The sequence below is a fragment of the Calliphora vicina genome, chromosome 5 (assembly GCF_958450345.1).
Source record: "Calliphora vicina chromosome 5, idCalVici1.1, whole genome shotgun sequence".
In the NCBI taxonomy this organism is placed as follows: domain Eukaryota; kingdom Metazoa; phylum Arthropoda; class Insecta; order Diptera; family Calliphoridae; genus Calliphora; species Calliphora vicina.
Window position 1 is genome coordinate 59,121,393 of NC_088784.1, and position 15,578 is coordinate 59,136,970.

Here is a 15,578-nt window from a genome sequence, read left to right on the forward strand (position 1 = left end):
TTTCAAATTGATGTTGTTATTGTTGTTGTTTGATTCCAAAATTATTTATAATTTTTTTTCTTAACGTTTTCTGTGGGGTTTCCTCTGTGGGTTGGTTGTCTGTATTCTGACCAAATAATTATTGTGGTCAGTTTATTATTATTACTGTTTCTGTTTATGTTTCTTTTGTGTTTTCGTGTATCCATAGCATTGTTTTGTGATGAAGACCATCATCATCTGCTGTCATCACCCAACATCGTCATGTTCCTCCTCAATACATGAGTGAGTGTGTTACAAGTACGTTTCTTTACGTTTATTTTTGGTTTTTTGTATTATTTTTTGTAACACACCCAAAAAAACATCGAAAATTGAAAGACGTAGAAAGATGTTGAAAAAAGACTTAAATCTTTTTTTTAAAAAAAAAAAGTTCATTTGTCTTGTCTGCGGTTTTCGTTTTTATTTTGTGTGAACAAAAATTCTACTGACCCAGAGATCTTTGACATCTTTGATCACATTTTATACGAGAATGAATGTAAAAAAGATATTTCTCTTACTTTTTTTCCAACGTTTCTCATTGAATTTCAATAAATTCTTTTTTTTATGTTTGATTCGTTCGTTTGGGTTTGCTTTGTTACTTCTGGGAATTGGGTTTTTTTCCTCAAATTCGTTGGTGGATGTATTTTACATGTGAAAATGTTTACGTGCTTTAGAATATGACAATGACTTAACTACGCAAAATTATTTACCCAGCTGAAGAAAACTTTTAATATAAAGTTTTGTCTGTCTTCTCTATAAATAAATGTGGGTAGACAGGAATTATGATTTTGTACTAGTGACTTGCATTGGATACGACGAAGAAGAAGGATGTTATAAAGTCATTTTAAATTAAACAATCAAATTATATATCAGCAGGGGAATAACGTATTATAATCTAAGATGAGTTTTTTTTTAATCTAGCCCAGAAGCCAAGTCAATCTATTGCAAGTAAACAGATCATATGGTAGATTTACAGTGGACGGATTGCTAAATAAATGCTACAATACTTTTATCACTATCTGGCAAGGAATAATTTTAATTAAAATTGCTCTTTAATACATGTACACAAGATCCAATTTGTGTGTTAAAAATCATTAAATTTTTAATAAGAGATGGTTTTTTTATGCGAATGTTCATATTTCAATCTATAAAGAAAACTGGAAATTTTGTCATCCCGTTTGTAATTTCCACAATATAATTTTCCGACCCTATAAAGTATATACATACATATATTCCTTATAGATAGCGGAGTCGATTAAGCCATGTCCGTCTGTCTGTTTGTTGAAATCAATTTTCTGAAGACCCCAGATATCTTCGTTATCCAAATCTTCAATAATTCTTTCAGACATACTTTCGAGATGTTTCCTATTTAAAATCAGCAAAATCGGTCCACAAATGGCTGAGATATGAGGAAAAAACCAGGACAACCTCGATTTTTGACCTATATCTGGATTATTAATGTCCGTAATTTCAACAAATAGATAAATGGCAGTGCTTAGTTACTTATGGAGTAAAATTATTTGGTAATTTTTACCCGTAGATATTGATTAGAAATTAATGTCAAGTTACCTTTTAGGTAAATTTAACTGCTTCTATCTGCTATCTATTTGTTGAAGTTATGGGCATAAGTCATTAATATAGACAATATGGATATCTAATGATAGATATATCAAAGACCTTTGCAACGACGTATATAAGACCATAGTAAGTTGGACCTACAATTGGTCAAAATCAGAAAAAATATTTTTTAACCAGAATTTTTTTACAAACAGACTGTCTTTAAGGTAGCTATGAATTTTTCACTTAAGTGACCACTGATATTAAAGGGAGCTAAAAACGATAAGATTAAGGTTTACCTCCTTAAGCTTTACCTGTTTAGCGATCACTTCCACTGAGAGGAGTTCAGAAAGGCAGATGTTAAACAGGAGTGGTGATATGATTACAGGGCTTAGAGAGTTTGTCTTTAAAGTCCAGGAAGTACTATATATCACGATTTCTTTACAGCGTGAAGTGGCTGGCAGTATCGAAACCCTTCAAAAATCCTTTGTTATTTAGTTAACTCACAGCGTTCCAAGATGTTTTAACATCATCACCGATGTATCGTCGAGGACAATAATCTCAAATGGTGTCTGCAACTTCAGTTGGCTTGGAAAGCTGTCGTGTCTCCGAGACTGAAATGTTGCGACCAACGTTATATCTTGTCTTTTTTATTGTGCGCAAGGATATCAATAATCGTCGTCGCGTTGGCAACAGACCAAATTCTAGACAAGTTGTACTTTCTCAAGTGATCTAACTAATTTTCTTTTTGTCCTGATTTATCACCGTCCGGTGTTGTGATTCAGTTGGGCGATCCTTGAGTCTGCTTGGAACTTTCTTTCTGCTTATGGTAAGTTGTAAGGTAGCGAAGATCATTGGAGATGCGATCGGTGAATTATCTGAAGCTGGTCCAGTCTTGTTTCTTCTGGTTCATGAAATTATGGCGTTCAGAAACGATACTACTGATCGCAAGGTATACTACTGATACTACTGACTCGCTATTATGATGCCTGGTGAGCTAGCCCAGCTACCGTGTGGATTCTGTACCCTGAATCATCATTCAGGGTAAAGAAGGTGAATTCGTCAATTTATTTTGCCAATAACGTGCCACTGTCGTCATTACCTAGGCTAGAATGCTAGAGCTGTCTATTGACGGAACGCCTACATTATAGAGATATAATGTACGCTGAGATATATACCTCTGTTCAAGGTATAGGTCTCTATTATCGAGATTGAGAGTAAAAGGTTTATATTATGGTGCGTTTTTTGTCGTAGAACGTCGCACAGTGGCGCATGGATAACAAGTGAAGTTACAAAAATCGAAAATTGCATGTGTCCCTAAAAAATATTGAATAAACTTATTTTACAGGAAATATGCTACTATTATTACAACCAGATTTTTGATTCAGAAGATATAGCCCTTCAAAACTGATTTTCAGTGTTTAAAAAGTGTCCATTTATAGGTAATATGGTCTGCTTTCAGATACAGTATCTCAAATACTAGGTAACGAGTCATTATTTTTAATTCTATTGATAAAAAAAAATTGTGTTTGTCCAGGTAAATCGATATTTACCAACTATTTATTTTTTAAATATTTTGCAACTTTGATGGAAAATAAAAAAAAGCTAATGTTTCTATATTTGCCATATTTTCAAAATAAGTTCTTTGAATATTCCTTTACCTAATGCAATAATTTCCAGATAAACATAACCATAAAAAATTAAAAATTTAAAAAAATATTTTATTTTACTTCCCATAAAATTGATTTTTCCACAAATTTCAACTTGCTAATTTATAAGTAGGCACCTAAAAGGCGTATAACCCTTTTCAGACACTCATTTCACATGTTGATCAATTATCTATCATATGCCTTTTAAATTCCATTTGGTTCAAAAAACTCAAATGTCGCCACTGTGCGTCGTAGTCTTTGTGTACTTTTATAGCTACAGGGATAGGGTTATCTCAGTTATTTTGGTTTTGAGAGCATTGTAGTTGAACTGTAATATACATATATATCACTGTAGGTCTCAGGAATTCAATCGGCTGGTAATTGATGCTACAGATGTTTGGATGCAATTGCTATAGGAAAGGTTGTGTTATTGTGGCGTCTGATGGTAATGATGTTGATGCGTTTCGTCGGTATTGGCAGTCTGGGGCGACAAAACTATACTACCACTTCCTTTCATGGTTATGTCAGCCACTGTAAAATGACACTTGTCCAAATAAAATATTGGAATATTTTAAGTTCGGCAATTTCCAATAAAATTAAATCCTTAAAATAAAAACACAAATTTTTATATCCTTCTATTTGTATCAAATACTCTTAATTAGCTTTACAGAAATTATACTAAATATCCATATATCTATGTCAACTTTGTTTCCATATATTTCAGCTTTTTATGTTTCGTTATTTTACCAATATTTTATACATATAAAAATACATATTAAAGTCATGATACATATTTTTTTACTCTATTACGAATTTCCTCAATAATTTTTGAAGTCAAGAATTTTTTAAGTGGGTTGGAAAATTATATTGACGTACATATAAAAAAGAAAATAAACTAAAAGCAAAACATACATAAACAGAGAAAAATACCGAAAAATATGAGTTTTATTTGTTTGCCAACGTAACATATGGATAAATATGTATATTTACATATTTATACTACTGGTACATATTACATACTACATTTACATCGTATACATTCAAGCATACGTAAATATATTGTACGAATTTTATCTTGTAACTTGTTATTCAAGACTGTAAGGTTTGGTATTTAGATATTTAAACAACAAAGAATTCAGTTTCTGTGTATATGAACGTGTGCTATTTAATAGAGTACGATTACATGGTTTACCACACATGTGTAAACAATGTATGTTTTCATATGCATGTAAATATGTTTGTAAAGTGACATTTACTGTACATAAATATGACAATTTTATTTTTTGCTCTTTTTTTTGTTTGGTAAGTAAAACAAGGAAATGTTTTTCTTTTTCGAATATTGCCAAAAAATAATACTTAAATACAACACAAGTCACACATAACTCATATGTTTGTGAACAAAACCTGTAGTTCTTGGACAAATTCTACATAAAGAAATAACTCATTACATACATAATATAACACATTTTTTAACTGTCCCTTTTCTCTTCTATTACTCAGTTAAAACGGATGATCCTGATCATGTTCATCTCATATCTTGTGTTCAATTGAGCTCTTGTTTACCTTTTTTGTTTGATTACGCTGTCCACCACTCAATGCAAATAACTAACTAGCGATTACCTGCATTACATTGGATTAGTAAAGTAAGCAATGAGATTAAGCTAACTAAAATAGAGTATAAGTATTGATGTTGAAATGGTTGGTTTTGTACTGCAGGTTAATGTTTGCATTTAATACATATTTACGACAATATTGCGTGAATGTAATAAAATGAAAATTTGCATAAAAGACCCAAATATATATTTTGTTTTGGTAATATGAAAACCACAAACAAAACAATAATCAATAAATATCTAAAGTTGACATTAGAAAAGGCGAATTTATGGTAATCCTGGAGATAACTTTGATCTTAAGTCGTACAAGAAAAGTTCCACTTAATTACGCATGCATTATTGTATGCGACAAAAATTGCCGAAAAAGCATTATGTAGATGCAGGGAAAAGTAATACAATTTTAATTTAACTCAGGACATGGCTACTCATTAGGGTGGCTCTTGTTTTTAACTTTTAGGATTTTCAAAGGTTTAGGGTTTAAAATTGTACAATCGGATAATATTTAGAGGTTGCACATTTTATTTAAAGTTTCGAATATTCTGTCACAGAAGATATATTAAAAAAAAAAATAAATGCTGGAAAAATTTATCCGATTTGAATGATTTATTCAACATGAGAGGTAAGATAGGTAATATATAAGTGGATCGTTATAGATAGCCATGTCCGTCTGTATGTTGAAATCAAATTTCCATAGCCACCAAATAACTTACATACATGATTGATTCATCAATATATCCACCATAGTCCAACTTAAATTGCTATTTAAAATCGAGCCTACAAATGTTTGAGATATAAGCAATACCTCGAATTTTTTACCCACGTTTTGTTACCAACATTTTTGTTCATCAAACATATTTTTTTAAATTTTTTTTACCTTAACTTTAAAACAGCAATTATGTTAGTAATATCCCTTGTCTGACATCTTTAGATGGTTGAGTATGCATTTGTAGACTGATGTTATTAATTTTCAATACCAAAATTCCCATGACTATATCTGATACTTTGATACTACACCTGGATCCCACAGTGGGTCAGAATCAAAATTTTTTGTCAATAAATCTGACATTTCTAACTAGCTGGTCCGATCAGGATACAATTTGACGTGGGCGTAGACAATGAGTATCTGAGTTTAAGTTATTAAAATGGACTCTAAAAATGATCCAGGGTCCGCGACATGGGGGTTCAAAGTAGGGCACCTTCGACATGTAAGCGAAATAATAGGATTGCAAATATTAGGAACAATTTGAACTAATTTTGTTTGTTTAGCTAAGTTAATTTTTGGTCTTATAAAAAATATTTCAAGCCAATATCTCAATTATATTCCAAAATATGCCACTTTAAAACTCCGTCCTTCAAAAATATGGCACTTTTTCATATTTTAATGTGACAAAGTCAGAACTATTGACTTTTTTTGAATAAAATATTAATAAAATCGAAGGGAATCCCACAATTCCTAAAAATTAAAAATCCCAAAAATGGTATTTTTTACAATTTTGCGCATGGGGTCCACAATTCCTTTGGGACTGGGATAATACTTTGGGGATAAATAGGGAACACATCTAGGTTTCCTAAGCTGCTTTACGTTTTCTGGTCCCAGCTTTGGAATTTTCGGCATAAAGTTGAAACTTTGATAAAAAATAGGTTAAATTCCGAAAGGTGCAGTTGCAACATATTCGAAAAATAGGAAACCAAAAAATACAAAAATGTTCTCCGTAAAGATACCTTACTTTCTGTAAAGTATTTAAAGAATGTTTTATTTTAATAAAAAAGAGTTAAGTCAAAAAAAACAGTAAATTTTTTTTTTTTAATTTGAAAATTTTTGGATCCATATTGATATTTCTCTTTAGTAGATTATTGGTAATTTAGTTCCCTAACCAAGAAAAAATAATATGTTACAAATCATAACTGTAAATGGAATATTAATATTAGTTCTCCAGGAAGAGAGGAGCAAAGAAATTCGAACAACAATATTAATTGTTGAGCTTTACCTCTTCTGATTTCAATGATATTCTACATGTCAACACAAAATTTTTAGTTCTCCAAATGTAACAAATTTCATTTACTTATTCATGAAATTAAAATTTCATGAATTTTAATTTGTGGGTTTAAAATACTTACAGTAAAATTTCTAAAACCTTCTGAACTATCAGTCATATTGTACCATTCTTGATTCTTTCTTAATGTAAACAAATTTTTATAATTTCTAAACAAACATTTTTGAACATTTGAAATTTTGACAATAGAAATACATATATACAACAAAATAAACTAATTTTTGTTTTATGTATAAAAAAAACAGTCAGGAAACAATTCAATTCAGAAATTATTCTATATATATGGAATATTTTTGTTTTTCTGCTACTTCTGCTACTGCATTTGTTTAGTGTATTTATTTTACAGCAATTTTCAGAATAATATTAATGCCTGGCATTAATTTTAATATGTTTGAAATAAAATTGCATTATATTTTGCTTTTATTTTAAACAACTTGAACCTGAGTCATAAGTAATTGAACTTTTGCACCATGTGTGCAGTCATTTGTAGTTTCAGTTCTTTTTTTTTAATAAATAGGGTCATTTACAAATTTTTTTGCAGTGCTTAAACAATTTGTTTTTATAAAAAAAATTAAATATAATATTATTAAGCAATATGTTAACACTACATATTTGTTTTGTTTGTTTTTCAAGTAAATGTTGCCATTGATTTTATTTAAGAAAAAAAGAAACATACAAAAAACGTGCACACCTGGACCCAATTCAATGTACTTGTAGTATATGATTAGTCAATATAGAATTTTATTGAAATTATAAATTTTTTGTTTCATATTTTATTACTTGTTTATTTAAATGTGAACATAACAATTTTGAAATTTTGTTTGTGAGTAATAAATAAACCTTCAAAATATATAATTTATTGCCAATAATTAATATCAAAATCAACTAAAGATTGCGAATTACAATGAGTCAATAAATACCCTAGAGGGGAAAAGCCGACATAGACAGTTCCTAGTTGTAACACTATCATATTCATCACTAATACAAAACTAATCACTTGCTGGGACTAGTGTTTAGAAACCCCTTAACCAACAAACTGGTTTTTCGCATAAGAGATTTGTATAAATAAGTTTAAGACATCGGTGTCCATTCTAGAAACCTGATCATAATCGAGGTGGTCAAATTAAGCACATTCTTTCTTGAAAGCCTACCTACTCCTCTAAAAATGTTGTGTACTTTATTTCAAAATTGTACCAGCAGTAAAAGAGTAACATATGGGAAAGGGTCCTTTTTATTATAAGCTTCTGAAATCTTACCAGACCATCACAGGGAAGCTGTACCGAACACAACTTTTTCGCTTGAAGCGAGCATTAGCCGAAAAACTGTAATATTCCATCATGACATCACTCGGCCATATGTTGCAATGCCTGATAATAACTATTTAGAATAAAGTGGTTGGGAAGTTTCCCTCTCTTTATAGGCTTTATAGTCCAGAACTTGCCCGGACCGACTACTATTTGTTTTGACCGAAGCAGAACGCTCTCTCTGGGATAAGCTTCACTTTGAAACAGAGTATCGATATTGGCTTGAATCGTTCTTGGCTTCAAAAGATGAGAAGTTCTACAATACTTTGAATAAATTTATATTTTAAAAAATACCGCATTTTTAAGTCATACAGCCAATATAACTAATGAAGATATAGATAGACCTTGGATTTGGAAATGCAATTTTTTTGCATTTTTAGTTGCTATTTTTAAGGTCGGAGTCATAGCTTTTAAAAAAAGTGTTTTTTGCCCATATACATTTTTTAACATTTTTTGGAGACCAACTGTTTTTGGAAATAATGAGATGTCGTGTAGCCACGGTATCATTTACTAATGTTAGTTCTTCAAGTTTCTCCAACCCACATACACCTGCCTGTTCTTATTTAATTGCAAATAAAATATCTAAATTTGTACTGCATACTTTAAGGAGCTTTTTTATTACAGTTGACTGAACTCAAAAAATAATTCCGAGTTTTACCCGGAATTTTTGAATTTTTTTCTTTACAAACAATCACCTGAAAATTTCGAATCGAATAAAAAAAAATCATCCAAATCGCTCCTGCCGTTCTCACGTGATGCCATTACCATTTCATTTTTATATACATAGATTATGTTTCACCAACTTATTTTAGTCTCAACACTCGTCCCCCTCCCATAGCAGTCTCAACACCCTCTAAAATGTAATCCTGTATAATTAAAATAAATCGCTGTTTGTTTCTACACTCCTTTAAATCACGTATATACTGTGCAAATTAAACAAATATTTTAAGAATTCTTTTACTTTGTTTTCTCTTTTTTTCGGTTTTGAATATTGCGTGATGACAAACATCACAACAATTTATGGCCCTCTTGCTGACAAAATGAATTATTATGGCCCAAACACAAACAACCAACAACTATTTAATTTAGTTAGCTTATAAAGAAAGCATGACAGGATTGTATAAAAAATAAAATCACAAAAAGATCCTTAATTAGAATATTAAATATTAAGGTTTGCCATTTATTTTCACATAATTTAGCATGAAATGCGTGCAACTAATATGTTTTATTTCGCAGTAGAAAATATTTTTATTGAAAAATAATATTTCCTTTTCTTTAGGTTTACTACGAAATAAACTACATTTTAATAAAGGCATTACATATTAACTTAATTATTATTAGTCACAATTTATGTGATAAGTGGCTGTTTTGTAAGTAGAGTGCCAATGCGTCAAAAGTAAACAATTATAAAACGATTAGTTAAATATGGAGATATTGTGAATGGAATGAACATGTTTTATTAGCACGACAATATGGCTTTTTTCTTGAAGAACTTTTCACGGTATATATCTACATTAATTGTGCATGTAATAATGACAGAAGAATTTTCTTCGCACTGACAAATTGCTAGTTTTTGGAAGTTCTGAAATTTCTTCTACCTTAAAAACGGTATAGAATTGTTCAGCTGAGAGAGTCTCTGCTATAATATATGGGAAATTCCACGAAAATGACAACCACGACTGAAAAACCAAAACCCTTGAACGTTTTTTTCAATTTTATTTAAATAGGAGAAAACTCTAAAATGTTACTATGTGAAAGTATTTAGAGCTTAACTATTACATCATTTTAAGGGCAAAAATAATAGTTTAAACTGACTATATTTATTTGATACCCTTCACCTACGTGAGAAGAGTATATATAAGTTTGGCATTCCGTTTATAATTTCCACAATATAATTTTCCGACCATATAAACTATATATATTCTGGATCCTTATAGATAGCGGAGTCGATTAAGCCATGTCTGTCTGTTGAAATCAATTTTCTGAAGACCAGATATATTCGGGATCCAACTCTTCAATAATTCTGTCAGACATGCTTTCGAGATGTTTCCTATTTAAAATCGGTCACACCTAAAAATATTCAAAATTTGTATTTTGAAGTATAATTGGTGAATGGTATACAAGATTCGGTACAGCAGAATATAGCTCTCTTACTTGTTTTAATTTAATTGGTATATTTTATGGTAAGATTGTGGCGAAAACGAAGCTCCCAATTAGCTTGTAGTATGAAATGAATTTGACTCTGATTGTTTTTTTGCTATTATCAAATTGTTTACTGAAATCAAATGTATATTTTCTATTAATTTTTTTAGTTTTTGTATACATATATTTACAGAATATATATTGTTTTACTATATGAGAAAAATCTATCACGTACGGTATGTCACGTACGATATTAAATTTTATTGATTATAAAATCTCCCAAAGATTGTTTTTATTTAATTATGGAAAGAAAAAATATTTGGTTTAGTGTAAGAAATTAAAAGAAAACATAACGTCTTTCGCAATTCCCCAATTTTCGTTTATTTCTACATGTTTTTTAAAATTTTTATTTCGCTCGATATTTTGTCAACAGCGTTTCGTAAGAATTTTTTATTATTTTAAAATATAGTACCCTCTGAATGGAACATAAAGGCAAAATTATTTTTCAGATATTCTTATTTATGCAAAATCTATTCCACTATATAGGCGTGCAAATGGCACGTACGATGATATTTATTTGCCCATATGTCTCATGTTGTTGTAGTTCCTCTATCATAAAAGTTTTTATTCGGGACAGAGACTTCTGGGCTATAACTTTTGTATTTATTTAACCTCGTAGTTTTTATTACAATTTTACTAAAAAGACCACACATACTACATATTAAGTATAAACTACAACTAGCCAAGCTTCTGAAAAAAAATCACTTACCAAAACAAATTTAGTCCATATTTTATTTATTATTTAACAATTACGATCATTTTCTCATTTAAGTGGCCATTTGCTTGTGTGTTTTGTAATTATTATACCCATCATCATCATCATAATTACGAACACAATAAAATAAAACATTACTGTTGCTGTTTAAATAAAAACATTTTTATTATTAGTTTTTATAACAATTTTATGTTACGTTTTATTATTGAAACTAATTTGTTCATGGTTTAAATAAATATTTTACTGCGGAATTCTATTAAAGACAAACTCACTCACTAAGAGAATAATATAGCCAGCAACAAATTGGACGCACTGCAATACAGAGTAGTAGTAGTTGACAGTATAAATGACTGACTCGATGAATAGAAGTCTGGTTAGATGCGAGTATGTTGTGCTGTCATTTGTCAGCAAAATACAAAACAACTTCTAGGTTAATGTCAATTCATTCGCAAACACACTCGGAAACTATATACATTTTGAGCTATCAAAACGACAGAGGAAAGAAATCATTTTGTCGTTTGATTGTTCGGATGTGTTACTACATTATTAAGTCTTATTACAGTTAACGGGTTTTTTATTCTTCTTTTATTTCTTTTAGTAAAATACAATCAGTCAGTCACAATTCGTACAATGAATTACCGAATTTATATTGTCATCTACCGTAAAAGACATATTTGTTGTGTGTGATTGTGTGCTGTTATTGCACAGTGATGAACAAAATGGAAAATAATATGTTTTAAAACAAGTATTAGAACTATATTCGGCTGTACCAAATCGTATATACCCTCTACTAGGGTTTGGGGTCCGGGAAATACCGCAAAATTTTTCATTCCCGTTTCCCGGGAATGTATAATTTATGACCGGAATTTCCCATTGCCCGAAACCGGAAAATTTTCATATAAAAAAGTAAAAAAAGAAATATGTAGAACAAATTTTAATTTAACATCCACCCCACAAATGGTTGACCAGTTCAAAAACATGTACAAATGGTGAAATTCTTTTATCAAAATGGGTGTTCTGTTCGGGGAACGTTCCGGTAATTTTCATAAAAAAATCATTTTCATCGATGAGACAGATTTCTGGATGAATGGGTATGTCACGAACAAAATTTTTTAATTTGGGACGAAACAATCCACATGAGATCCAAGAACGTCCAATGTATCCCGAAAAAGTCACTGTTTGGTGTGGATTTTGTACTGGCAGCGTCATCGGTCCATATTGCATTGAGAATGACATTGGCCAGGCCATTATTACTCACTTAATTTATTCTTGAATTGGAAGATATGGATACCAACGACATGTGGATTCAACAGGGCGGCACTAAATGCTGCACAATCGATTTGATGTTATTGTTATCTCAAGTGGAGGATATGTGATCTGTTCACAGAGATTCTGATATAATGTTTGTAGTAATTTATTTGAAACAACAACAATTTTAAAATAGGAATCAAACAATAACAAATTAATATCCCACTTGATATTATTATACCCTTCACCTTCGTGAGAAGGGTATATATAAGTTTGTCATTCCATCTACATTTTTCATTTCCGACCCTATAAAGTATATAAATTCTGGGTCCTTATAGATGCGGAGTCGATTAAGCCATGTCCACCTTTCTGTCGGAAATCAACTTTCCGAAGCCCCCAAATAACTTACATACACGATTCATATATCAGTATCTCCGGAATTCTTCCGGCTCGCTTGCTATTTACAATCCAGGAAATCGGTCCACAAATGGCTGAGATATAAAAAAAAATAGGACATCCTCGATTTTGGACCTATTTTTTGACCTATATCTGGATTACTAAGTCATTATATAGACAATATGGATATCTAATGATAGATATTTTAAAAACCTTTGCAATGACGTATAGCGGTGGCCAGGTAATTAAGACAAAAATTGTTTGCTAATTTCCATGTGATTCTCAATATTTTTTCAAATATTTCCACAAATATGAATGCATGAGTGTGTTTTATTCGACTGTGTCAATATGAGCAAAAAAAATTTTTTTTTAAATAAACATATTTTCTAACATTTATATCATTATATTTTTATTATTATAAAATATTCGGCCAAATTTCATATTTTTGGTCCCATTAGTTTCGGTAATATCATGTTATTAACAGCAGATGTTCGCTGAGTCAACGTATATCCACATATCATTGTCCATATATGTTGTACCGACTTTTATAAACATTTTTGAGAAACTAGAAATATTAATAATAAATTTCATACCCAAAAGGACCTAACTTTTGTTTTGAAAAAAAAAAATTTTCCAAAGATGAAAAAACTACTTTGGGAAAAAAATAAATTTTCTTTACCTAAAAATATTTAAAATTTTTATTTTGAAGTATAATTTTTATAACATTTTTGATTTTTATAAACATTTTTGAGAAACTAGAAATATTAATAATAAATTTCATACCTAAAAGGACCTAACTTTTGTTTTGAAAAAAAAAAAAAATTTTCCAAAGATGAAAAAACTACTTTGGGAAAAAAATAAATTTTCTTTACCTAAAAATATTTAAAATTTTTATTTTGAAGTATAATTTGGTGAAGGGTATATAATATTCGGCATATCCTAATATTGCTCTCTTACTTGTTTTAATGACAATTTAATCAATTTCAATGCAAGGGGCTTTACAAATTGTAATGATCTGACCAGCGGCAAGCTTTAAGTGTCAGTTTACATAAAATGAGTTTTATTTTCTGACGGGACAATTAAAACTCCTCAAATGAGTTTTTTTTCTGACGAGAAAAATAAAACTCCTCAAATGAGATTTTTTTTATGGCGGCTCTTACACTTATAACCATTACGGTCCCTGTTAAAAAAATAAATTGTTTTTTTATAACTATTAAAAACTTAAACTTTTACTCCTCACTGTAACTTACTAAACATACTTACACATAACAACAATTTTCACTTTGATGGTCACAACACCGACATTTATTTAATGTGTTCATATTCAATTTATTACATGTTGCTTTTTTTTGTGTCTAAAATAGTAATGATGCTTATACATCATTTACTATTGTTTCATTTCAAATATTATTTTTATTTTAATAAATTTAAGTGAAGCTACCTTTAATTTTTTTTTTTTGGAAGAAACATTATTTACCTTCTTTACGTGTTAGTTGGTAATTTGTAGGCGTAATTTTGTGTGATTTTATTCATACTAATGCAGTCATGCCATTTTTGTATTTATTTTTTTTTTGGTTTTAAGAGTTTTTCTGTTAGTTTTTTTTGGGGGGTTTGAGGTGTTTATTATGTCACACAGTTTTTCCCACAAATATGGAAGCAAAACAGTTTGTTCTTCAATGTTTTTTTATTGCAGTTTCAGAAACGAATACAAATTTCAAATGTTTGATAATGACTTATTATACCCTTCACCATGGTGATGAAATGTTGTATAAATTACTTGTCCCATTTGATACCTCCCAAATAACATATGTAAAATAGTTTTGCTAAGGCTGCTGTTAACTATGACTGACTTTTATTCTCACGATTTATGTTTTCAAAGGTCCACTATTTTATGGGCTGTGTGACAAATATATAGGCGTCTTGTTGAAATCAAGTGGTCACTATAAACTCTATCCGATGAATAACAAATTGTATTGGGAACCTCTGCATTTCTAACATTCTCATAATATTTAATTAACTAAGCCTATTAAGGAAACGCTATTTAACTTTTTAACTTTACAATATTTCCTAAAATTAATTTTTTGTTTTTTTTTTCTTTCTTTGCAGGTATGTCTGTCAATGGTTTTAGGCCATTTTGTGTTTAAGTGCGTGTAAATTTAGTAATATTTTCCAACCACACACAACAGTTGTTAACATCAGACTTGAATGTCAAAACTACTAATTAGTAAGTGTTTTTGCACTACATTTTATTTTACACGAGTCACTGTCAAAAAAACTGGGTTAATTTATTTTAAAGTATCTACCTTACATATGGCGAAAATAGCTGAAATCATAACATATTAAAAATGAAGTCAAAGTTTCACAGGTTTAAATATCAATGCTATTATATGTTCCAATACAAGTTGTTTTTTATAAGATTTAGTCAGATAACACAGGTCAACAGAAAAAAAAGGATTCATTAACCACTATAAAGATTTGATGCATCATGGTTACCTACAAGAATGGTAAAATTTTTCAATTCTATGGATAGATTTTTTTAAATTTTTTTTTTCTAAAATTGTGAATTTTTTTTAGATGTTGCTCCACATAATTTATAACTCAAAAAGGGTTAGTCCGATATTATTGAAGTAAACTTAGAAAAGTTCATATTTACATAACCTTTAATCTGTTTATATATTGCATTTTAATCGGCTCAGTAGTTTCCGAGTTTAAAAAAAAACTCATGAAAAATCGAAAACGAAATCGAAATTAACCACTATAAAGATTTGATGCATCATGGTTACCTACAAGAATGGTAAAATTTTTCAATTCTATGGATAGATTTT

The 15,578-nt window shown here is 29.8% G+C and overlaps 1 long non-coding RNA gene across 1 annotated transcript in view; it reads left to right on the forward strand.

Annotated features, from left to right (window-relative positions):
- The window catches only part of LOC135959759 (uncharacterized), a 115,486-nt gene extending 100,436 nt beyond the window's left edge, over window positions 1-15,050 (forward strand). Inside the window, exon 3 of the long non-coding RNA XR_010576556.1 lies at window positions 14,860-15,050. This is a non-coding gene — a long non-coding RNA (uncharacterized LOC135959759). The remainder of the gene's footprint in view (window positions 1-14,859) is intronic.
- Window positions 15,051-15,578: the final 528 nt, after the last annotated feature.